Below are 25,472 nucleotides of genomic sequence, written 5' to 3'. Positions count from 1 at the left end.
GGGGACATATTTGGGGCATCCTGTGCAGGGGAGTCACACCCCTCATGTGCTGTGGAGTTGTGCTCATGAGGGGTTACCTACACCCCAGAGCATAGGAATTATTTAGGGGGTGGGCAAAGAAGAGGATGAGTGGGGATCTTCAACTAATCACTCCTCCCAGGGAGCAAAAAGGGTTAGTTCAACTCTCAGGCTGTGGAGCGGCTCCATTGTTGTTGTTTGGCCTTGGGGAAATGATTCGTTCCTCTCCAGCTTTAGTCAGTTCCCATGCCAGTTCCTGCTGGGTTCCCTTGAACAGATGTCTATGCTCTAATCTATTTCAATACAATATAAAAAATATGTTACAAGAACGTTATTTAGGTTGCAAAATCAAGCACTCAAAAGTTGAGAAATGCTAGATTTATAGTTGCCCGTTTAACTTTCATTCTGCCCCCATGTGCATCCAAGCTGTGCTCTGAATGAGCCAGGGTCCTATGGAAAAAACAGTATGTGATCCTGTACTTAAATATCACAATTCATAAACACAATAGGGCAAGTTATGGTTGCATGGACCATTAGAAGGGCCACAACTGCAAATCTGGCATTTTCTAACCTTCATATGCTTGGCTTTGCAACCTAAATAACATTCTTTTAATATAATTTTTGTGTGCTATTTCATAGGTTTTTAAGAACAAATTCTATTATGTACAACTAGAACAATTCCATCCCTCCATTATGCATCATCAGCAGAGTTTGAACCCTGAGCCTTCAGCACTGACTTCTACCACTTGAACAACAGGACCAGTTACATTAGCCAGATGCAGTAGGCTGTTATCCCAGATTCTGGGAGATGGGCATCTGGCACCATGTGCTAAGTTTCAGGAGGCAATCCACCTGTGCCCTCACTCGCTCATCACAGGGCCAGGAATTGAGGGAGCTCTTGCTTTATGTAGTGGTCCAAGTGGGGCCGATGAGAAACTGAGGCCATGTGCTTATTTTAGATGTAAGCACTTTTGTACTAGTAAAACTGTGTCCGTGCTGGAGGTGTCACCAATTGTAACTATACCAGTTAGACACAGCTAAAGCAATGCAACAATGGAGTGTTGGCTCTGTGCAGCTCAGCCAAATCGGAATCGAAATTCCCAGGAAAAAGGGCATGGCTATCGGGCCACTTAGTGCCCAGAAGGCTGGGGTGTAAATCTAAGAGCACTAGCCAACCCCACGCTAACTGGCTGTGTGGACCCTGCTGCCGCTGCTCACTAACAATTCGGTAGCACACTTTGCATACTGCTGTTTGAAATGGGAGTAGCTCAAAGCACACTACGGAAAGTTCATGCTTGGCAGCAGGGTGCACATGGGCCAGTTAGTGTGCTGCAGATTTACCCCTCAGCTTGCTGGGCACTAACTCTCCATATAGCTGAGCCCAAAGATAAGGCACTTCTGTAGCCTGATGGGTTTCCCCTTGCTGAATGTCAAAGGCTTGCAGCAATGGAGGTGTTAATGTGTCTCCAAGAAAATGTCACAAGAATCTTTTATAACCGAAAGTGTGAGACAACCTAAATATAGCTACCAGCTACCCTTAAAATGTAGAACTGTCTTTATTCCTGTGAATTTTTAACCATACAACACCAAACATATGTTGTTTCTAAGATAATACATCAGAATAACAAATAACATGAACACTTGTCTTTTCCATAGTAACAAAGACACTTATGTTTCACAGAACCCTTTAAAGAATAAAGGCATTAAAGCAGAACTGTAACCTTCCCCTAGCATTCCAATTTCAATCAACATTTGCACTCAGTTTATTTTCTTGCTCATTCAGCTGTCAGTTTGTATTAGACAACAAAGTTTTAGCACCATTTCCCAGCCATCCTGTTTTAAATAATAATAATCATAATGAATACAAATGAAGAAAAAGGAAACAGACTGACAAGACTGACAAAAGCTTATGCTCAGATAAATTTGTTAGTCTCTAAGGTGCCACAAGTACTCCTTTTCTTTTTGCGGATACAGACTAACACGGCTGCTACTCTGAAAGACTGACAAGTGTCATTCATGGAAGCAGTGTCAATTTGTAGTTAGAACAGGACAATGCTTGGTCCAGGGATGATTCAGTCTAGTGGATGGGTCACTGGATTTGGAGTCAAGGCCTGGATTCAAGTCCCAGCATAAGTTCAGGATTCCAGTGTGATCTTGGACAAGTCGTTTAATGACCACTGTGCCTTATTTAGTTCCCCATCTGTGAAATAGGGATAATACGTCTCTGCCTGACAGGGATGTTGTGAGGAGGGAATCCATTAATAACTGGGAGGTACTCAGATACTACAGTGATGAAGATCTAGAAAATTGACTTTGGTTTGTGATACCAAGCAAATGACTTAACCTCATAATGTGACTTACTCTACTCACCTGTAAAATGGGTACAATAATACTGATCTACTTCATGGGTTATCAAAATTCATTCATGTTTCCAAAGTGCTTTACCCAGCTTGGTTATATCTGTGTATCACAGCTGGCCAGAAAATTTCCCTCTAAACATTTTTTCAGTGTGAAAATGTTTCCCATTTTTTGGCAAGATCCAACACATATATGGCCATGTGTAAACTTAAGTCTGTGAGGAATTAATCAGTGGGACTGCTCGCATGCTCTAAGGTATAAATGAGTTTAAGTACCTTGCTGAATCAGAACCTATATATCTATGAGAAAGCCTTTGCTCATTAACACTCTCCCATATTAGCAATACATAGAAACAAATGAAATCCCACTGTGAAGATACAGAGATACTTGGAAACTGTCTGCAATGGATGTATCCACATCATCGATGATGATAAAATGATGATAAAATCGTCTACTGAGCTGAGTTGGGTGGTATAGCTGGAATGTAGCTCTGATCAAAGGGGTAGGTGGTTTCCTGCTAAAACAATCCTCCTCATTCCTAAGAATTCACTGTGACTCAACTGTTGTAGTCACTGAGACCTCAGGTAGCATTTCAGTGAAGAATTTTTGCTCCTTGTTGCACCTATTCAGGATGGGCCTCATTTATTTCCTCACTTGACCTCAGGGAGGAATTTAACCCATTATTTGTTGCCATTTAAACAGTGATCTTAAGTTAGACAAACAAGATGGTTTGTTTGGATCTCTTACTAGTTAGCTTGATGGCAAATGCTCCACTCTTGCAAAGGGATCTACATGGGGTAGGGCTTGGCTGGTGTGGATCCCTGTGTATGACACTACATCTGTAAATCCTATTCGATTTGAAAACACTTTGGGTCTGTCACTTTCATCAGTTTCACACCAATGTAATATTATGGACTAGAAATAGAATTGCCCCTGATTTCCTCAAGTGTAAGTGAGAGACAGATCTGGGCCATATTAGATTTATGTCAGGTTTCAGAGTAGCAGCCGTGTTAGTCTGTATTCGAAAAAAGAAAAGGAGTACTTGTGGTACCTTAGGTGCCACAAGTACTCCTTTTCTTATTAGCAAAAAGAAAAGGAGTACTTGTGGCACCTTAGAGACTAACCAATTTATTTGAGCATGAGCTTTCGTGAGCTACAGCTCACTTCATCAGATGTTTACCGTGGAAACTGCAGCAGACTTTATATACACACAGAAATCATGAAACAATACCTCCTCCCACCCCACTGTCCTGCTGGTAATAGCTTATCTAAAGTGATCAACAGGTGGGCCATTTCCAGCACAAATCCAGGTTTTCTCACCCTCCACCCCCCCACACAAATTCACTCTCCTGCTGGTGCTAGCCCATCCAAAGTGACAACTCTTAACATAATCAAGTCGGGCTATTTCCTGCATAGATCAAGGTTTTCTCACATCCCCCCCGCCCCCATACACACACAAACTCACTCTCCTGCTGGTAATAGCTCATCTAAACTGACCATTCTCCAGGTTTAAATCCAAGTTAAACCAGAGCATCGGGGGGGGGGGGGGGGGTAGGAAAAAACAAGAGGAAACAGGCTACCTTGCATAATGACTTAGCCACTCCCAGTCTCTATTTAAGCCTAAATTAATAGTATCCAATTTGCAAATGAATTCCAATTCAGCAGTTTCTCGCTGGAGTCTGGATTTGAAGTTTTTTTGTTTTAAGATAGCGACCTTCATGTCTGTGATTGCGTGACCAGAGAGATTGAAGTGTTCTCCGACTGGTTTATGAATGTTATAATTCTTGACATCTGATTTGTGTCCATTTATTCTTTTACGTAGAGACTGTCCAGTTTGACCAATGTACATGGCAGAGGGGCATTGCTGGCACATGATGGCATAGATCACATTGTGATGGCATAGATCCACCAATGTGATCTATGCCATCATGTGCCAGCAATGCCCCTCTGCCATGTACATTGGTCAAACTGGACAGTCTCTACGTAAAAGAATAAATGGACACAAATCAGATGTCAAGAATTATAACATTCATAAACCAGTCGGAGAACACTTCAATCTCTCTGGTCACGCAATCACAGACATGAAGGTCGCTATCTTAAAACAAAAAAACTTCAAATCCAGACTCCAGCGAGAAACTGCTGAATTGGAATTCATTTGCAAATTGGATACTATTAATTTAGGCTTAAATAGAGACTGGGAGTGGCTAAGTCATTATGCAAGGTAGCCTGTTTCCTCTTGTTTTTTCCTACCCCCTCCCCCCCGATGCTCTGGTTTAACTTGGATTTAAACCTGGAGAATGGTCAGTTTAGATGAGCTATTACCAGCAGGAGAGTGAGTTTGTGTGTGTATGGGGGCGGGGGGGATGTGAGAAAACCTTGATCTATGCAGGAAATAGCCCGACTTGATTATGTTAAGAGTTGTCACTTTGGATGGGCTAGCACCAGCAGGAGAGTGAATTTGTGTGGGGGGGTGGAGGGTGAGAAAACCTGGATTTGTGCTGGAAATGGCCCACCTGTTGATCACTTTAGATAAGCTATTACCAGCAGGACAGTGGGGTGGGAGGAGGTATTGTTTCATGATTTCTGTGTGTATATAAAGTCTGCTGCAGTTTCCACGGTAAACATCTGATGAAGTGAGCTGTAGCTCACGAAAGCTCATGCTCAAATAAATTGGTTAGTCTCTAAGGTGCCACAAGTACTCCTTTTCTTTTTGCGAATACAGACTAACACGGCTGTTCCTCTGAAACTTTTCTTATTAGGTTTATGATTACTTTAAAGAGTATATGTTGATGGACTTGTTGCGTGGAAGGAAATTAGCTAATTGGTTCCCACATGTTTTCTGATGTTACTACCATTCCTTCAAAATCTGAATCTAGAAAGACATGGTGGAACTCAAGCAGTTGTGCCCTTCGCATTATGACAGCAATAGATAGTCTGATCAGATTTGAAGGTCAGCAGCATTATAGAATGTCACTTTTCTTAAAATACCTATGTTTCAGCAGTCAAGTGTCATCTCCCTATTTTTCTGGGCTCATCATTTTGGTTTCGCTTCTCTCATTAAGTTTGTCACTTTCATTAGTTCATCTTAACTGATAGTTCCCTCTTTGTGCAAACAGTTCTCTGTCTGCAAGGCTTTGAACTACTGGACTGTGGCAGGTAATAAACGTGTATTGCAGATAGTTGCATGCAGAGCTGCTGGGAGATTTGCAGGGCCTTATGAGCTAAGTTAAAACCAGCCCTTATTTGATGTTCTCGTGTTCTCCTCCTGTCCTTGCCCTGCCCTGCCCTGTACTGTAGCTTGTTGCTTCTTTTCTTTCACATTCACTTCTTACCCAGCTGATCTCCTCTACTGCGTTTGCCCTTTCCCATTCTTTTTCTTCGCGCTTCCCTCCTTATCATCTCACCTCGGCTTGGCCCCTGACTCCCTAGCACCGCACCACTGCTGGACACATGCTGCTTTGGTGTTCTGTTTTACACCAGCTGACCTTTCTCTGTGTGAACTAGAACATGGACATTCAAGTCCAAGTGTACCACGAGGTTTGGAATAGTGCCCAGGAAAATTCAGGAGCGTGAGGGATGAACGCAGGTTTGTACAGTACTTCCAGATTCTCAGGTGAAAGGCGCTGTTGAGTATCAACGCAAAATAGTAGGCTCATTAATTCTGAATGAGTGGGAGGTCACTGGCAGCTTTTCCGTCTTGTGGGTTTTTGTGTAGTTTTTTCTATTACTCATTTTTCACACAAGGGAAAATCTTGTCTCCTCTGGCCCTGAACACAGCAGAATCACTATGATGCTGCTGTGCAGAAGGAAGAGGAGGAGGAATATTGAATCCCACCCTCCTCCATCACCACGGCTCTGCGGGGGCCACTTCTGCTGTCAAACCACAGAGTTATGCAGATCGGGAAGGGGAGTGCTAGAGGCAGGGCTTGTGGATCCGTGACCCCACTAGCCCCACAGCAGCTGTGGCTACTCCTGTATTGCAGCTTTGAGGTTGCTGTAGCAGATATGGAACAGCTTTTCTCTCGTTTCAGCTCTCCACTGGCCCTCATGGAGCTCCCAGCCTGTCTACTGGGGCTGTGCACAATGTCCAAAACATGACCTGAGGGAGAGGGAGATCCTGGTCACACTGGGCTGCATGGCTAAGGCAAGTGACTGTTTACATTGCTGTATGCCAAACACTGAAAAACATGTCCCAGAATGGCCAGTGCCCTCTAATGAAATCTGGAGCCTGAGTCTCTTATACCACAAACGCATGACCCCTCCACCCCCAAGCATAATACCCCACAGGGCCATGGCAGGTTTCCATAGTAACCTACAAAGCCTAGAAGGAGCAAAATACACACGATCCAGTCAAGGCTCTGTGTATGTCCAGGCTCTGCTATAGCAGCGGGCTTTAAGGAAAGGCTGTTGGTACCTGGCTCCTCTCTCTATCCGAACACAGCAAGATCAGGGTGAAGCAACTGAAAGGCTCTTCAGACAGCAGGATCCTGCTGGGGAAAGCAAGCTGCTGACTCATTCCATTCCCACATATACACAGGTCCCTCCAGTATATCACCCCATAATGCTCCTCCTTCGTAGATATACCTGCTTCCTTATTAGATCCCTGACCTTCCCTGTGTGCTTCCCCAAATTCACAGGAGTGAGACACTTGGCCAGCTGGGGTGTATGCCTCGTGACCTCCATCCTTTGCTCTCCTTCAGCTTTTAGCCTGACTCTTTCATCACAGTCTGTAATTTTTCTTTACCATTTCATGTAGTCTGAGGAATATTCCCTAATCTCTTGCTTTCTCTGCAGGATATTGACTGAATATTCTTCAGTCATTCTTTGCCTTCTAGAATTTAGTCTGCGTTCTCCCCCTGAGTCCTGAGTTTGCTTATAATCTGACAATTCGTCTGTGACTCCCTGCTAGTGAACTTCCTTTATGAAAAGTTCAATCTTGTATTTTGACTCAGGTTAGCAAGCTGTCAGTAAAATCAAACCAGCTTTGTCGTTCATGCAAATTCTCATGACGACAACACAACTCCCACCACCTTCTTTCTCCTCTCTTCTCCCTCCCTGGCTCTCTCTGGTGCTCACAAGCATACACTGCATTGCCTCACCATGCTCTGTGCAGTAAGAATTATACAGGAGAAGCTCAGAATTATGAACACCTTGGGAATGGAGGTTGTTCGGAACTTTGAAATGTTTGTAACTCCGATCAAAACTTTCAAACGTTTACAGCTGAACACTGACTTAATATAACTTTGAAGCTTTACTATGCAGAAGAAATAATACTGCTTTCCCTTTATTTTTTAGTAGTTTACTTTTAACACCGTACTGTCCTATATTTGCTTTTTTTTCCTCTCTCTCTCTCTCTCTCTGCTGCTGCCTGACTGCATTCTTCCAGTTCCAAATGAGGTGTATGTTTCACTGGTCAATTCATAACTTTGAGGCTCTACTGTACACCACCCATCTTCTCTTTAATTAAAAAAGAAGAAGAAGAATGAATATGCAACAAATTAATTTCCAAGCATTCTATACTTAAAGGATCACTTTAGTTTTTCTTAACAGATACCCAGAACTGTCACCCTCCTACTTGATATGTACACTTTCATTTTAATCTTGAACTTGAAAAAAGTAGCTAGGCTACCTGGAGGAAGGTGGGAGATTCCCTTACCCTTCAGCATCTGCCTGGGAGTGGGGGGAGGGGGCAGGAGAGGGAGCAGTGAATAGGCAGAGCCATGGCTTGCTGGCTGCCAGGCCTGGAGCATGCTGATCCCCCTCCCCCAAAGGTTGTTGCAAATGACTCTGATGGGGAGCTGTGGTAGGCACTGTGCCTCTCTGAGGGGCACTGCAGCTCCACCCCACCCATTGCTACAGGTGGTGGGTTAGTCATTTACATCCTATGGGCACCATCTGACATGTGACCTGCCTTATAACGTGCGCTGAATCATGGGTTTCAACGTACATCAGCATTCCTAGCCACAGTGACAGCAGCACAAGAGGGTGTCATTAATTAAATCATAGCCACCAATGGATCTTCATCCTCACGCTGGACTCATTGTTGCACGTGCACTCCCGCATCTGTTTATAAAATCTGTTGTCTCTTTTCTTATACTGAGATTGTAAGCGTCTTAGGGCTGGGACCAGCTTTTTATTCTGAGTTTGTACAGCACCTACGACAATGGGCCCTGGTCCATGACTTGGGCTCCTAGGAGATACAAATAAGTAAATATAGCTGGCAGCTCAGTCTCACCTGTTTAGAGATATTCTAAGATAAGGGCCTTGATTCCACCTGCCTAACTCATGTTGAGATCGGTATCCTAATCTGCAAGCCATCAGGTGTGCCGGAACGAGGGGGTGGGGATCCAGTGCCCTCCCACTTTTTACTGGCAGTAAGGGCAGGCGATGGGTGTGGGGGAGGAGAGGAGCGAGCAGGGGGCGGGGTTTAGGGAAGAAGGGGCAGCATGGGAGCGGGACCTTGGGGGAATGGGCGGTGCGAGGGCAGGGTCTCAGGGAGAAAGGGCGGTACAGGGGCATGGGGCCACAGTTCGGGCTCTGTTGCCCCCCCCAAATACACACACTTACAGGGACCTTCTGCTGCTTCTGTGAGCCATCCCACAAAAGGACTTTCTCACAGAGTAAGGCACTACTCAACATGAGTAAGGGGGCAGAACTCTTCATTCAGTTATGAAAATGCACCTACCTGTGGTCTGCTATTGAGTGAATGGAAATGCAGCAGAAACACAATTCTCTTGGTACATCGACCTCGAATGACCCTGAACAATGTGCCAAGCCAAGCCAGCCTTCTTGGGTTCAACTCAGCTTCTATTTCTCAAGCTTCGGCAATTTAGTTTTATTTTGTGTGCCCTGATTCTGAGTTGTGGCTCCTGTGCAGTCTTAAGGGTGGGTGGCAAAGGTGTCTTTTTGCCCCTCCTGGATTGCCCATCTCCTGTGTAACTTCGAGCAGCCCAAGTGGTTGCCCTAATTTATGGCAACTATCCAGAGCTACCTGGGGGCCACTGTATAGCCCAGAATAGCCAGAGTTTGGTGTGCGCCAGCCACACTTTCTACAGCCATCAATATGCCCCTTCCTACCTCAAGCCAGGCATAGGGGACAGACATACACCTTTATGCTAGCTCTATGCTGGCTTGGGAGATCCTGTACTGGGGGTTTTCCTAGGGGCTATCTCCATCAGCTTTCTGACCCCTTCATGCTACTGGAGCAGTTGACAGGGGACAGATTACAAAAAAGAGGAGGTTCAGAGTTTCAAAGACATTAGGTCCACAATTGTAGACCTACTTATGCACAGTTATTCTGATTATATAAATCACTATAACAGGTAATTTGCACTCAAGAATCATAATAATTGTACATGCAAATTAGGAATGTGACTGCTCTTTCATTTGGATGCACACCTGGGTACCTAATTAGCTAAAAAAACCTGAATTGCAAATTAGCTGTGCCACAACACTATATTTCTTGCAGTAGGCTAAAGCAGTCCATTGCACACAGTTATTTTAGCACTAATGCACATATGCATGTTGTATATAGTTGAAAGGGCCTTCTGCTGAAGTAGACAGGCCATATTGAGGAGAAAAAGGAAACAGAGATAGCCAGAAAACCACTTAATTTGATTTGTGTGTATTTTATATTTGCATGCATCTGTCATATTCACAGGAAGTTCTCTTTTTACATACCGTGCTTTGCAAGTTCCTATAAAAGTCAACAGTATTACTCATTTTCCAAAGAAAACATTTAGTTTTTTATTTAGATCGTTTACTGCAAAGCACCCTCTGCTGGAAATCATTAGCTGGAACAATTACATTTTCATTGTAAATCTCTCCTTCCCCGATTCATACATTTTTTTGTACATAGAGATGCTGAGTTTGGACCACCATGACACACAGGAGCAGTTTGTTAGTTGTTCACATTATGAATATTTGGCCAGTTGCTGTGAATGTTTGAAAGTCGCCAAATTTTCATGACCATTTAGTCATCTGACAATTTAGCCAGGAAATTAATTATTACCTTGTTTAAGACATCCATCCAGTTAGATGAAACCATATAATATGTCCTGTATTTTCCTCCCCACAGCCTTTTTGTACATATTATCGATTGCTCTAATCGATGAGCAAGTTAATATAATTAATGTAATTAATGTATATTTTTCATGCGCTTTCTTTTTCACAGAATAATAAAAAACTTTAATCCAAAAAATAAAAATGTAAAACAATCCTTTTAACTAGCAGTCAGGAAATTCAAACTTTTTTGATCACCAGAAGTGAAGTCAGGTCCTCACTGGATGTCACAATGGGATTTTCGGATATATGCAAGGAAGGTTCACACAAGATGGAAAGGAGAAGATATTGGGATATCATAAAGAGGAATAATAATAATAATAGACACTACTTACACAATGCTTTTCATCTGTAGATCTTAAAGCACTTTGCAGCGATAGGTAAGCATTTTACATGGAGAAACTGAGGCACAGATAATACGTTATTTGAGAGGAAGGATGATCCTGTGGTTAGGTTACTAATCTAGGACTTTGGAGACCTGGATTTAAATCCCTACTCTGCCACAGACTTTCTGTGTCAACTTGAGCAAGTCACTTAGCCTATCTGTGCCTCAGTTTCCCCTCTGTAAAATGGAGATAATAACTCTTCCTAAACTCACAGGGGTGTTGCCAGAATAAATACATTAGAGAGTGTGAGGCATTCAGGTACTACACTATAGTAATGGGGGTGTGTAACTGTGCCTTAGTGGGTCACAACTGAGGATACAAAATTCAGGACAAACTGCTGAGAAATAGGGCAAACACAACGCCAAACTGGTGGATATTGTTTTATAAGATATACCAAACGAGCCACAAAAGTAAACTCCTGTTTCATCACACTGGCTAACAAGAAAACATAAAGGCAGTTTCCTCAGGCATTCCAGTTCTTATATCACCACCACCAAAAACACTGGAGTCAGAGATGAGTGGTTCTTTACAACCAGTCTCATCAAATAATAGGTTCTTCTGATCCCAAAGGACCAGCCACACACCCAGGTCAATATATAACTTAGATCTTACCCAAAAATCACGCTGATGCCAATCCTTTAGTATCTAAAACCTAAAGGTTTATTTATAAAAAGAAAGAAAGAAAGGTGAGAGGTAAAATTGGTTAAAGGAATCAATTACATATAGTAATGGCAAAGTTCTTGGTTCAGGCTTGTAGCACTGGTGGAATAAACTACTGGCTTAAGTCAAGTCTCTGGAGTACATCCACAGCTTGGATGGGTCATTCAGTTCTTTGTTCAGAGCTTCAGTTTGTAGCAAAGTTCCTTCGGAGGTAAGAAGCAGGACTGAAGACAAAATGGAGAAGATGCAACTGCCTTTTATAGTCTTTTGCCATGCAGCCTGTGCTTCCTTTGTTTCAAACATAAGCTGCATAGCACATGGCTTGGAAGCCTAGAGTTCTGTCCATAGACATGTTCCTACATGTCTTGCTGAGTCATAAGGTGTACCTGCCTTCTCTCAATGGCTGATGGTCCTTAATGGGCCATCAAGCAGGCTAGGCAGTGCTGATGTCAAACTGTCTGGGGGGGTGTCACCCAGAAACATAGCACAGGTTTGAAATATAGACATACATACATATCTATAACTCATAATACAAAGGTGATACAAACATACAATCAAGATTATTATATCTGGCAAATTATAACATTTTTGCAGCTATATTACATGGCATATCTGGCTTTGACAGGTGTCCCCATGCAGGATAGCTATGGTCACTCAATTAGGGTGAACTGCAAAGAATGGGGCAGACAATCCCCATAAAGCTGGTGGATATTCCACTACTTATAACTTCACATACAAAAATGATACATGCATACAGACAGCATAATCATACCAGCAAAATATAGTCTTTTAATAGACACCTCACTCGACAACCTTTGTACAATATTTGCTGCAAATATATAACAGTGGTTGCAACAATGATCTATATGGTTATATTTTAATTAGATAACGTCACAGGGTCATAGAAGTACCTCAGATATGTTTGGGATGGAGCTGTGAGGTCTTCTGTAGGTTGTGAGGAGAGAGAGTCTGGAGCCATCTTATCCAAACAAAACTGAACCTTAAAGTTCATGTTGAGATTGTAGGAAGGATTGCATTTTAGGCCTGTCCTTTTGTTCATCCATGGAACCAACTTGAACTAATATGAGTAAGATGGGCTATGTGTGATTCCTGAGGTACATGGAATGATATATAACCCAGATTCAGAGAGAACCCATTTCAGACCCCTCAGAATGGTGTATATGTGTCTTTTACATTTTGTGAGGGTGAATGTAGAAGTTGAAGGCTTTTCCAATCAGATATTTGCTGATTTATTAGTTTCACTCACATAAACTCTCTGACCTTAAGGTTTGGGGAGGAAAGCGAGAGCTGTGTGCTGCTAAGTGCAACAATAAATCAGTTTGTCCCTTTCCCGTCCCTTGCAGGTCAGCTGCCTGTTGCAGGAGGAATCAGTGACACAGGATATTCTCAGGGTACGTCTATTCTGCGATTGAACGTGTGACTGTAGCACTGGTAGCATACACCACGCTAGCTTTAATCTAGCCAGGATGGCTAAAAACAGTAGTGAAGACACACTGGTGCTGGCTTCAGTGCAGACTATACAAGCCTGCCTTGTACCTTGAATACGTACTCACATTGCTAGCCCACATCAGTGTCTGTGCTATCATGTCTTCATTGCTATTTTTAGCTGTGCTATCCAGATTAAACCTAGCATGGATATGCTTCGTGAACTGCAATCACACCTTTGATTGCAATGTAGACATATCCTAAGTAGAACTTGTTGCGCTCACGCTATAAACGCCTGTCCTTGGACAAAGGTGGTCATAAAGGACATGCAGCCATCCTGACCAAAACACCAATGTTCGGTTCCCAGGCAACAGCTGTGCCTCAAGAATTGATTCTTAGCAAGATTAAGGCAGAGAATAAACTCCTTAGCTGCTTGCTACAGTTCCCCCACAATGAAACCGCTTTTCTAAATTCACAACACAAGCATTTCTTCAAAGACTGAACTGTGGTCACATACTCAGAAAAAGAACAGCGCCACCCAGGAACACCTGCTGTAACAATAATATCTGACCCTTCTGTAAACACCCTTTTTGTCTATGAACCTCAAAGGACCATTAGACCTCACAGAACCTCTTTGAAGTTCCTATTTTCAGTCCCTTTTACAGACAGGAAAACTGATGCATAGGAAGGTTAAACAGTTTATCCAAAGTCACACAGCAAATCTGTGGCAAAATGAGGAAAAGAACCTGGTGACTTCCATTCCTGTGATTTAACCACTAGACAAAAGCAAAACCTGGCATATTTCTGAGCACACGTGGCCTCCTATCAAAAACATGCAGAACTTTGCCCTTTTCCCATTTTCAGTGTAAAATTAATCATTTTGCTGAAATTTGGAATGAAGTAAAATTTGTGTGTGTGTATGTATGAAATGCAACACACCTCAGGGACGTGGGGTGGAAATCCATGATATTCTGTGAAATGAAAATCATCAACTTTGCACAGCTCTATAGTTCGTTTAGTTTGAAAAATTGTGACAAGTGTGCCATAAAATCAAACTCTGGGCAAATGGTAGGGGGAGAAATGCATTGAATTGATGTTACATGCTAATAAATCCATTTTTAAGTGGTTTAATGTAATTATATTTCCAGTGACAATGTGAACTAATTAAAAGTTTCCTATAATATACTGTAAGTACAGCATATGTCCTACTGAGGTTAAATGAGTATTTAATCTTAGGGATAACATCCAATAAATGCTAAAATTAGTGATGGGCCTGAATTGGAAACAAATCCAAATATCCCCCCAAATTTTGGAGAGATTAGGAAACCAAAACCAAAACCAGATCTGGATTTGGGGGTTACAGTTCATCTCTGTATGGGATGAGCCATAAACCTGAATGTAAGCAAACCCAAACTTCATGTGGCTCTGTGTACACTAACCATTAAATGTAACCACAGCTACATTGCATCTCCGCTCAAATCCTCTGCTATTCAAGATTAATAGCAAAGCCGACCCAGCCCCCATCTGTGTGAGTGAGGAGGCTCACTGAGCAGCAGAATGGGCATGCTCTGGCAAGAGAAGGAAATACCCTAAGGTAGAGGTGGTGGCTGTTGCACTCGCTGGTCTCCAATTGGAGAGAGAGAGTTCTTTCACACTTGGCTGCATCGCTGCTCCCTCATGAATGAGATGGAGCTAAGGCTGGCCCAGTCAGAGTCCAACCAAGCCCGCTTTTGCTTCTAAGCCATCAGTTCAATCTGGGCCAGGACACTAGTGACAGAAAGTCATTGGTCAGGACATGAAGCAATGAAAGACAGGCACAGGGATGGATTTAAGCAGGAGGCCACAGCTTTAACAAAGGGGTGGGGGCTATATGTCCACCCCCTCACACAGCAGGCATTTAACTGGGTCCAATGCAGGGTTACAGGGTTACATGTAACCAATAACTTGGCTCGGGAAGACCCTCTTCAGCTTACCCCTAGGACTCAGCTCACATATGAATTCTCTTGCCTCCTGCCCTGCTCCCATGAGGAGGACCACAGGGTACCAAGGGAGACCTCAGTCTATGAAGACTTCAGGTCTCCCTTTCTTACAGGCACATGATCCACCAGCAAAATCCCAGGTTTCGTTTATCTCTGGAAGCTGTTTCTCTTCAGGCTTTATGTTCTAATATTACTTCCCAGTCCTGTTCCTTACCCAACTGTGCCTCCACAGTACTGTGAGGGAGACAAAAACCCTACCAGACCTTTACCAATTGGACCCAGCAGAGAAAAAGTCCATTCTGAGCCAGACAGGCATAAAGTGGATAAAGTGGATTGTGGAAATTATCATGGTATCTCCATCCTAGCTATTGCAGGCAAAGTTCTGGCGCGGATCCTTGCAACCTGCCTTCTGCCCCGTCAGAAGAAATTTTACCAGAGTCACAGAGTGGTTTCCGACCATGTCGTAGAACTGTGGGATATGATCTTCACAACACGGCAGCTGCAAGAAAAGTGTTGGGAGCAAAACCGACCACAGTACATGGCTTTTATTGATCTAAATAAAGCCTTTGATTCAGTGAATCGCCGTGTCTTCTGGACTGTACTTTCTAAACTTGGATGTCCTGATAAATACTTCAATGTCCTAAAATTTCTTCATGTTAACATGAAAGTGACTGTTCTGAGCAGCACTGGCTCCCAGAGTGAACATTTCACAGTACAAACAGGAGTCAAACAGGGCTGTATTATCGCTCCAACCATGGCATTCAGATACTAATTACAGAGATAGGGGCCATATAAGTACCTAAGATAGATCAACTGAATTACACTGGAGGAATATTACCATGTTGCTGTCCATGCTTCATCAGCAGATACGTGAATATTACCCTCCAGGGCTCTCAGTCTAACCTGTCCTTCGGGAACAACTAATTCACTTCTGAAGAAGGTCAGTCTTAGGATATACCTGCACTAATGTAACAATGTGCTGTATCGCTCACTATACACATGCCTTTGGGATTAAATAATAGGGCATATAACTTGCAAGATCGGTGCAGGCTCTTTTAAGTTCAAGAACAGAAACCAAACCTTCTGCCACCATTCTAGACAGTCACAGCATGCCAATGACTCTTGTTCTGAGCTGGCGCAGTTTAAAGCGCGTCTTCCTAACTGTTATCAGTTTACAGCACTTGGCAACTGCAGGAGAGATTTGCAGAAGCACAAAGGCAGCTTCAGTGATTGGTAGCAGGGAAACTCCCTTTATGAGAAAAGGGCACAACAATAAGTGAGTGAGTTCACCTTAAAAATCATAAGATGAGTGGACAGGGTCCTGCATCTGCTTTTACTTTTGTTCCCTTTGGATGGGATTTTTTTTCCCTGAGATGATCATGCCTCCAACCAAAATTCATGGCAGTAAATCATGACATTTATAGGAAAGAGAAGAGAAAGTAACTGCAACTGACAGAAGACATGGTAATGGTTCACTTAAGAGCTATATGTCTGTTAGGCTAACATATATTATCTTAATGCAGCTAGTGAAGGCAGCTAGTGGCAAGCATACATCTGAGGCATAATGCTATGACCTCTCCTAAATAAAGACTGTCCTACCCACAAGTGACAGCAAAATCAAGCCCACTGTGACAGAGGTGTCGATTTTTCACACTCCTGAGAGGCATAGCTATGGCAATGTATGTTTTCAGTCTAGACTGGCCCTTAGGCTTTTCCTGGTATAGAAGTGTTGTTAAAATACCACACACCCCAAGTGACCCCACTATACCAGCAAAAGTTTTAAGTGTAAATCTGTGCCTAAATTCCCCATCTCTAGCCCAGGGATCCATCCCTAGATGTTGTTATAAGGATAATTACATTAAAGACAGTGAGATGTTAGTGATCATGATGGGCGATCACTCGTTACCAAGTATGATCATCTTCCATGGCAGTTATGGGTCCTCAGGTGGCTAATAAGGCCAATCGTTGAACCATAAGTTCTATTACAATGTTTTCAGGCTCAGCAGGAGGCTGTTGACCATGACTGGAAGCCAGTCTCTCCTTCCTCCTGCACCTCTTGTCCTCTTCAGCTTGTTGTCGAGCAAGTTCAAAATCCAGGGGACCATCATGTAGGACTTCACTCTGTTTTAAGCAATCCTGGGCAAGTGTCTTCCAAGTGTCAATGTCAATATTACTCTTTTTTAGGTTGTCCTTCAGCAAGTCCTTATAACACTTCTGTTGTCCACCCACGTTACGGTACCCTTCTTTCAGCTGAGAGAACAGGTACCTGTTTTGGGAGGCGATGGTCTGGCATCCAGACAACATGACCAGTCCAGCGGAATTGCAGATAGATGATCATTGCCTCGATATTGGTGGTCTTTGCCTCTTCCAGAACACTAATACTGGTGTGCCTGTCTTCCCATTTGATCTTCAGAATCTTACGAAGGCAGCGTTGATGGTGCCTCTCAAGGACTTTCAAGTGCTGTCTATAGGTTGTCCAAGTTTCGGACCCATACAACAGTGTTGGAAGAATAACAGCTTGATAAACAAGAAGCTTGGTGTCTGTTGGAATGTCGTGACCTTCAGAAACCCTGTGCCATAAACAAGAAAAAGCTACACTGGCACAGCTCAGGCGAAGTTGAATTTCTGCATCAATATCTGCCTTGGATGAAAGATGACTTCCAAGGTAGAGGAAATGATCGACATTCTCCACTGCCACTCCATTGACTTTGATAGATAGGGCATGTAATACCTCATTTGGAGTGGGCTGATAGAGCAGTTTAGTCTTCTTGATATTAAGAGTGAAACCAAGACATGCGTAAGCATCAGCAAACACATACAAGACTGTTTGAAGATCTTTCTCAGAGTGGGCAAAGATTGTGTTGTCCTCAGCATACTGAAGTTCCACAACAGATGTTGTGGAGATCTTGCTCTTGGCTTTCAGCCTGCTAAGCCTGAACAGCTTTCCGTCCATTCTGTAAATGGTTCCAATGCCAGCTGTAAACTTCCCAGCAATTAGGTAAAGAATGACGGCAATAAAAACGATTTTTTCGTATTTTCCATCTTATCTATCACTTTCCTAATGATTCCTAACATTGGTAGCTTTTTTAACTGCCACCGCTCATTGAGCAGATGTTTTCAGAATGTACCCAAAATGACTCCAAGATCTCTTTCTTGAATGGTAACAGCTCATTTAGACCCCATCATTTTGTATATATTGTTAGGATTTTGTTTTCCTATGTGCATCACTTTGCATTTATAAATATTGAATTTCATCTGCCATTTTGTTGCCCCATCACCCTGTTTAGTGAGATCTCTTTGTAACTCTTTGTAGTTTTCTTGGACTTCGCTATCTTGAATAATTTTGTATCATCTGCAATTTTTGCCATCTCACTGTTCACCTGCCTTGTGCAGATCATTTATGAATATGTTGAACAGCATTGGTCCCAGTACAAATCTCTGAGGGACACTGCTATCTACCTTTCTGTACTGTGAAAAATGACCATTTATTCCTACCCTTTGTTTCCTATCTTTTAAACGGTTACTGATCCATGAAAGGATCTTCCCTCTTTTCCCATGACTGCTTATTTTGCCTAAGAGCCTTTGGTGAGGGATACTATGATACTGGATCATCCTTGTCCATATGTTTGTTTAATCCCCTCAAACAATTCTGATAGATTGGTGAGCATGATTTCCCTTTACAAAAGTCATGTTAACTATTCCCCAACATATCGTGTTCATATATCCATCTGATAATTCTGTTCTTTACTACAGTTTCAGCCAGTTTGCCTTGGTCCTGAAGTTAGGCTTACTGGCTGTAATGGTCAGAATTGCCTCTGGAATCGCCATTTTTTAGAAATCAGTATTGTACTAGCTATCGGACAGTCATCTGGTACAGAGGCTGATTTAAGTGATAAGTGACATATCACAGTTAGTAGTTCTGTAATTTCATATTTGAGTTCCTTCAGAACTCTTGGATGAATAACCTTGAGTCTTGGTCACCTAGGTGATAGTAGCTAATCTCAAAAAGAAAAGGAGTACTTGTGGCACCTTAGAGACTAACCAATTTATTTGAGCATGAGCTGTAGCTCACGAAAGCTCATGCTCAAATAAATTGGTTAGTCTCTAAAGTGCCACAAGTACTCCTTTTCTTTTTGCGAATACAGACTAACACGGCTGTTACTCAGTAGCTAATCTGAATCTAATCATATCTACCTATGAATTACTTTGTCTACCACTGTTCAGTCACTTCTTTGGTAAAGGTTGGGCAGTATTTAACAACAACTGCAAGACTGTACAGTAGATTAGGACAGAAAGTGAAACTCACTGAATCCAGCTGGGATCACAGAGGGAATTTTAATAGTTAGAATGAAATCATGTGAGTTATAGCTTCTCCAAGACACCAGTAGTAACAACCCTGATCTTCTAAAGAGTGACATCAGTTTTTACTGGCCTGATTTTCAGATAGTTAGATGCACAATTTAAGTAATTGCACATAGATGTGACCAGTTGTGATTTGAAATGGCAATTTGCAGACACAGTTATGAATGAGTGAGGAGTTGCAATATTTATGTGCAAACTTCTATACTTGTCTGCATGCTTAAAGTTCTGACAATCGGGCCTCTTAATGATCAGGACCTTGATTTTATATCCAAAAGATGGCAGGTCACTTTTTTTGGCTCTGTTCTTTCTCCTTTGTACTGCTTTGGGGGCTCAATGGAGACTTAAAGATGCCCTAATGAGCCTTGAGGACGATGTACAGCTGGAGTAATTGGCTCTACTCCATCCCTCCCAGTCCCCATGGTGTAGAAAGGGTGTGTGACTGGAGTGTGCTTGGCTCCAGTGATCTCCACTGGTGGGTTAGTCTTTAGGGAGCCATTAGAAGCTAATACAGTTTTAAGGACCGGAGGCGTGGGTAGGGATAGGGAAAGTGGTAGGCAGCTATTTTCTCCCTCTCCCTCAAATGAGCTGAGTGTTGCTCCACTTACATATATCTCTGATTTAGCGCTTCCAATATGGCAGCACCTCCAACAACAGGCTGGGGTGCTGGGTCACTGAAAAAGAAAACCAACCCACTTTGAATGACTAGAATGCAAAGAAGTTGCAATGGCCTTTATCAAGCAGGAGGTCAGATTAGGTGATCATAATGGTCCCTTCTGGCCTTAAAAGCTATGAAAGAAATGAAAGTGATAATTTAGGACATAAACTACTACAGATTAATTTCTGGCATCTGCAAAAATAATTATCTGTAACCACAGTGTTATCTGTGCTTGCAAAGATAACATGGTAAAAACAATATCGCTAGAGTGTACAAAGCTGTATTAGTAGGAAAAAGAAACAACGTTAGTTTCTCTTTCACCTGGATGGTTTCCCGTAAATGAGGCTGTGTGATCAGCAGCTGAGCTTCTGGACTCCAAGTAGGTTTGGTTTACAAATTCAGGTTCTTGTTTCATTCTCAATGGTTAGAAAGTATCTCTTATCTGAAATTGATATGCGCGTAAGTTGTATCAGAACTATTTGAATTTAAGGACTTGATTTTTGTGTCTTCAAAAGCACAGGACAGAGTGCAAAAATGTGTGTGCAATGTCATGCATAATTTGCACAACATTTGCTGTGATTGTGCATGCAAATTAAGTATGTGCATTTGTGAATAGCCCAGGAGGCATGTTCTGCCCATTTGCCCTTGTGAATAAACAATGATTGCAAGTATACATAGAGCAAACAATTGTGGGCACATTTTGATACATGGACCTGCACTTCTGAAGTTTTTCAGATCATGTCCATTGGCTTCGCTCTTGTGATTTATGACTAGGCCTTTATCATCCAGCTTTTCCTTATTATGTCATTCTCTCTTTCCCCTTCCCCCCCACCCCTCCACCTCCTGCTTGGTTAAAAAACCTGGAGTCAGATCGTCAGCTGGTATGAACTGGTGAAGCTCCCTTGGTTTCAGTGGAGCTAAGCTACTTCACACCAGCTAAGAATCGGCCCCTTTGTACTCCTGTATAGCTTGTAAGATGGGACATTCAAGATTCAATTATCAGCCTCAGCTGTTCTAGATTTACTGTGTTAGCAATAAATGGTCTGAAACCCATCCCATCAAATTCTTATTTGACTCTGCCTGTTCTAGACATAGTGGACACAGATGTTTCTTAATTGGGCTGGAAAGCCTTAGTGAAATGTTTAATAACAAATGGTGTCCAGAATACAAACCAGTATCTTTGCTTAAAATCAAGATATGGAGGAGGTTTGTGGCATTTTATATCAAAGTACATTTCTGAATTTGACATTTCCACTTGAATCTGGGAGATTGTATCAGTAAATGGGCTAGACATTTCCAACTTGTGTCTTAAATGACTGATTTGTTTTCAAAAAATACCAGAAGCCCAACCCCCTGTGCAAAAATGCACAAGCAATTGTGTACTAAATTTGTGCATTCAGAGTGAATGTGTTTCTGTGACAAGGGCCTGCACGAGACCTGTCCACCATTTAGATCTTACTTAAGACCTGTTCTGAGGGATGAAATGCCAGTTAAGTGGTTGATAGGCCTTGTGCAGCCCTCTGCACTAGGGTGAATTTCATCCAGAATTGCCATTACTGTACATAGCAATATGCAATATGCATGACAGTAGCCACACTTTAGATATTCTGTTACAAATTTGCATGTGTAAATGCATATAATATAAATAGTAATTGCATTCTAAGGTTGGGCTTGCAACCTCACTCTCATTTTGCACATAGCTGTATCCCATAGATAGTTTGAAAACTGGGCCTTAAAAGAGTAAGAAGGAGGAAAATTGAGTTCACTGAGACACCAGGGGTACACAGAGGTTTCCAGGGGGGTACTCATCTAGATCAGTGTTTTGCAATCTGGGGGTTGCGACCCCCAGGGGGATCCGGGGATGTGTTTAGGGGGGTTGCAAGTGCAGGGCCAGCATTGTGGGGGGGCAAGCAGGGCAATTGCATGGGGTCCCATGCCACAGGGTCCCCCGCAAAGCTAAGTTACATGCGTCAGTCCTGGGCAGCGGGGCTCGGCTTCTGACAAGATTCACAAGTGAAAAACAGGCTTAAGTATCACACTGACATCTAAGTACAATATTTATATTTCAATCAATGTATTTAATTATATGATAAAATGAGGAAGTAAGCAATTTTTCAGTAATATTGTGCTGTGACATTTTTTGTATTTTTATGTCTGATTTGTAAACAAGTAGTTTTAAAATGAGGTGAAACTTGGGGGTATGCAAGACAAATCAGACTCCTGAAAGCGGTATAGTTGTTTGGAAAGGTTGAGAACCACTGTTTGACCTTATTTCCTCTTTTCATTCATTTGTACTTTTGCACAGTTACTCAGCTGTCCCTTCTACATTTATGCTCTGCTTCCTCCTCACATAGAATCTACAGAACCACCTCATTTCCTTGGCTGTGATTTCTGCTCTTACCTTTTGCACCTGCAAGTAACAACTTATCCCTGATAAATACTGAGTAGTCCTCAGGGCTGGCCTTATGGGTGGGCGACACGGGCAACCACAAGAGGCAAGGAGCAGGGTGGGCCTGGAGTGCGAGGCCATGGAAGGGAGCTCAGAGCAATGGGGGGGGGGGGGCGGAGAGGAGGCAGTGGGGCCAGGAGGTAATGGAGGGGTGGGGACCCCAGGGAAGTAGTAGGGGCCAGGGGTGATGGGTAGGGAGCCCAGGGACACAGCAGGGGTCAGATGCTATGTGAGGGGAACCTGGGGAGGAAGTGGGGCTGGGGGGGATGGATGGGGAGGCAGTGGGGTCCAGGGGTGCCAAAATACAAATTCACCCAGGGTGTCATTTTCCCTAAGGTTGGCCCTGGTAGTCCTTTTAATCTTTAAGGACATTTCTGTTTCTTCCTCCAGCCCTGTCACTCAGTGAATAGTGAAAGAAATTATTCACAAGCAAATGAATTTTACTCTGGCCGTTTTCAGTCTTTTTCATTTGCCTTTCCTAAGCATTCAGGCAGGCAAAGTTTTGGTCATGCAGCTGTTCACAGAAATTAAGTTCAGGCCTTTATGCAAGGTTTGTCTGATCACAAGACAAAATGTGTTCAGTTAATAAACAAAGTTAATTTCCCGCAGAAGCAGCTTATAAAGTTTAGATCATTCAGTCAAGGACCAAAAACAATACCGTGCAACTTAGGTGACCAATCACACATCTAAAATATTAACTCATGAATATCAGATTCTCAAAGAAATACTCACAATACTCACACCGAACAGTTGATAATGGGATCATGAGAGGAAATTTGCTTGAAAGACCATTTGTTGAACAATTTATTCCAGTTCTAAAGGCCCAATGTACTTTCTGTAAAGGTAGGAGTCTGCTAAGCTTGGTGTTCCTGCCAAATTCCTGGGAAAGTACATTTAACTCCCCCCAGAAGATTTAGTTGTATGTAATTATTTGTTTAACTAATTTTAACCTAAAGTTTATGCATCTTAGAATGGTCCTAAAACTGTTCTGTAGCACAGGGCTGCTGTGCGCTGCTGGAGAGATGCAACTTTTCACTACAGATTGTGATGTACTTCAGTAGTAGGTGAAAGAAGCTCTCTGAGTCTCTTACCTACCTCACAGGGAAACTCTAGGAGTTTATCCATCCATATTTATCTAGTGCTTCAACATCTTGGACTTCAGCTTGTTGAAAATAAATGGCCACTCTTCCTTTGTAGCTCCTTTTCTTTTGGAGCATGATTCTGTACTCACACTGGGGTAAATCAGAAGTTACTCCACTGAAATCAATGGAATTACACTAGTATTACAGTGGACTAATGGACCAATGGACTAGTAGACCCAGCTCTCCATGTTCCTCTTGACAGGAAATATTGTATGTCAAGCTTCTTTTAAGAGCCTGGTGTTTTTTTATAAAGTTAAATGAAGTGGGAAGAATTGATCCAACTGAAATAATTTCTGGCTTCATTTTAGTGGATATTAAGGAGCAAACACATTTGATGTCATCCACATGCTTGAGTAATTGTGTTTGCAAAGGGCTCCTTAGGCGTGTTTGCAGGATTTTGAAGAAGTTAATTTGGAGGGCAGTTTTACCCTGTGCCTAGGAACCGGACATGCCGGCCGCTTCTGAGAGCCACACGGAGCTGGGACAGGCAGGGAGCCTGCCTGAGGTAAGCGCCACCTAGATGGAGCCCCCTCCTACACCCCCAACTCCCTGCCCCAGGTTGGAACCCCCTCCTGCACCTTAATTCTCTCCCAGAGCCCACATCCCCTCCCGCACCCCAACCCCATCCCTGAGCTCCCTTCCACACCCAAACTCACTCCTGCAGCTCATACCCAACCTTCTGCCCCAGCCCTGAGCCCCCTCCTGCACCCCAAACCCCTCATCCCCAGCTCCATCCTAGAGCCCGCACCCCCTCCTGTACCCCAAATGCTTGCCCCAGCTCAGAGCCCCTCCTGCACCCTAAACTCCTCATTTCTGGCCCCACCCCAGAGCCCACAGCGCAACCACCTGCCTCAGCCCAATGAAAATGAGTGAGGGTAGGGGAGAGCCAACAATGGAGGGAGGGGGGATGGAGTGAGTGGGGGGCAGGGCTTCAGAGAAGGGGTTGGGCAGGGGGCATGGCAAAGGTGTTTGGTTTTGTGCAATTAGAAAGTTGGCAACCCTCCCCACCCTTCCCCCAGCTGTTTACATCTTCCTGTTAATTTCCTTTTGAAGAAGTCTCCACAAGCTCTTCATTAGCATTTGACTCAGTATGCTAATAGACTTCTATAAGAAACATAGTACATAATGGGCCACAAGGGAAATATGTCTCCTACCTTCTGTCTGGAGAAGTCTGTCTGGAGAAGCATGTTACTTTTGAGAGACCTGGCTTTCACTCCATATTATTTATGAAAATATGCTTATGATATGAATATGACATAACTGAGAGGTACTTAATGCAAGATGGATCTTGTAAGATATCATTGGAAAGATTATAATTTACTGAATGTGATTATCCAATTTGTATGCCTGTATCATTTCTGTATCTGAAGTTAAGATATTGACTATGTATCTGTATTTCAGCTATGCTACTTTGGGTGACGCCCACTGCTAACACTTCAGGTACAACAATGGAAAAGTCAGACAGGGTGGATGGCCCATCAGCGAGGACAATGGACTGTGAAGAGGCTTGGCCAGAGCCGCTGACTCATGGATGATGTGATACTACAGTCAGGTGGTCTTGTCACCTGATACTAAACATTACCTGGGACTTCTTGTAACTTTCCACTGGAAGGGCTGGGGGGTTAAGTTTGGGAAACAAAGAATTCTTACCCTATGTAAATCCTATTTAAGGGTGAGAAGGAAAGCAAATGTGACTCATCCTCTCCATGGCCTGTCTGCCCAAGAAGAAAGACTGCTAAAAACACCTGAAGGGAAGGCAGCGGGGAAGTCCAGTCTTAAAAGAAATATAACCGGAACTCGAAACACAGAAACTTTTCAACCTGCCTAAAATAACATTTAGGATGAGAATTTACATTTTATAACCTATTTCTTCGGTATTTTGATCTTAGCTTGCATTTTTGATTTATTTCTTCAGCAATCTGCTTTGTTCTGTCTGTTGTCTCTTATATTCACTTA

General features: G+C 42.9%; 1 long non-coding RNA gene across 2 annotated transcripts in view; it reads left to right on the top strand.

The window, feature by feature from the left end:
* LOC140918336 (uncharacterized) overlaps positions 1-25,472 on the top strand; it is a 35,858-nt gene extending 10,386 nt beyond the window's left edge. The window contains exons 1-3 of one of the 2 annotated variants that reach the window (XR_012161150.1): positions 20,238-20,304; positions 23,825-24,021; positions 24,918-25,472. This is a non-coding gene — a long non-coding RNA (uncharacterized lncRNA). Of the gene's footprint in view, positions 1-6,407; positions 6,521-20,237; positions 20,305-23,824; positions 24,022-24,917 lie in introns of those variants that run through there. The other variant, XR_012161149.1, reaches the window with a different exon arrangement.

This window comes from Lepidochelys kempii, chromosome 10, assembly GCF_965140265.1.
Source record: "Lepidochelys kempii isolate rLepKem1 chromosome 10, rLepKem1.hap2, whole genome shotgun sequence".
In the NCBI taxonomy this organism is placed as follows: domain Eukaryota; kingdom Metazoa; phylum Chordata; order Testudines; family Cheloniidae; genus Lepidochelys; species Lepidochelys kempii.
Note: the sequence above shows the minus strand (reverse complement) of the source record. Positions and strands in the feature narration are given on the sequence as shown.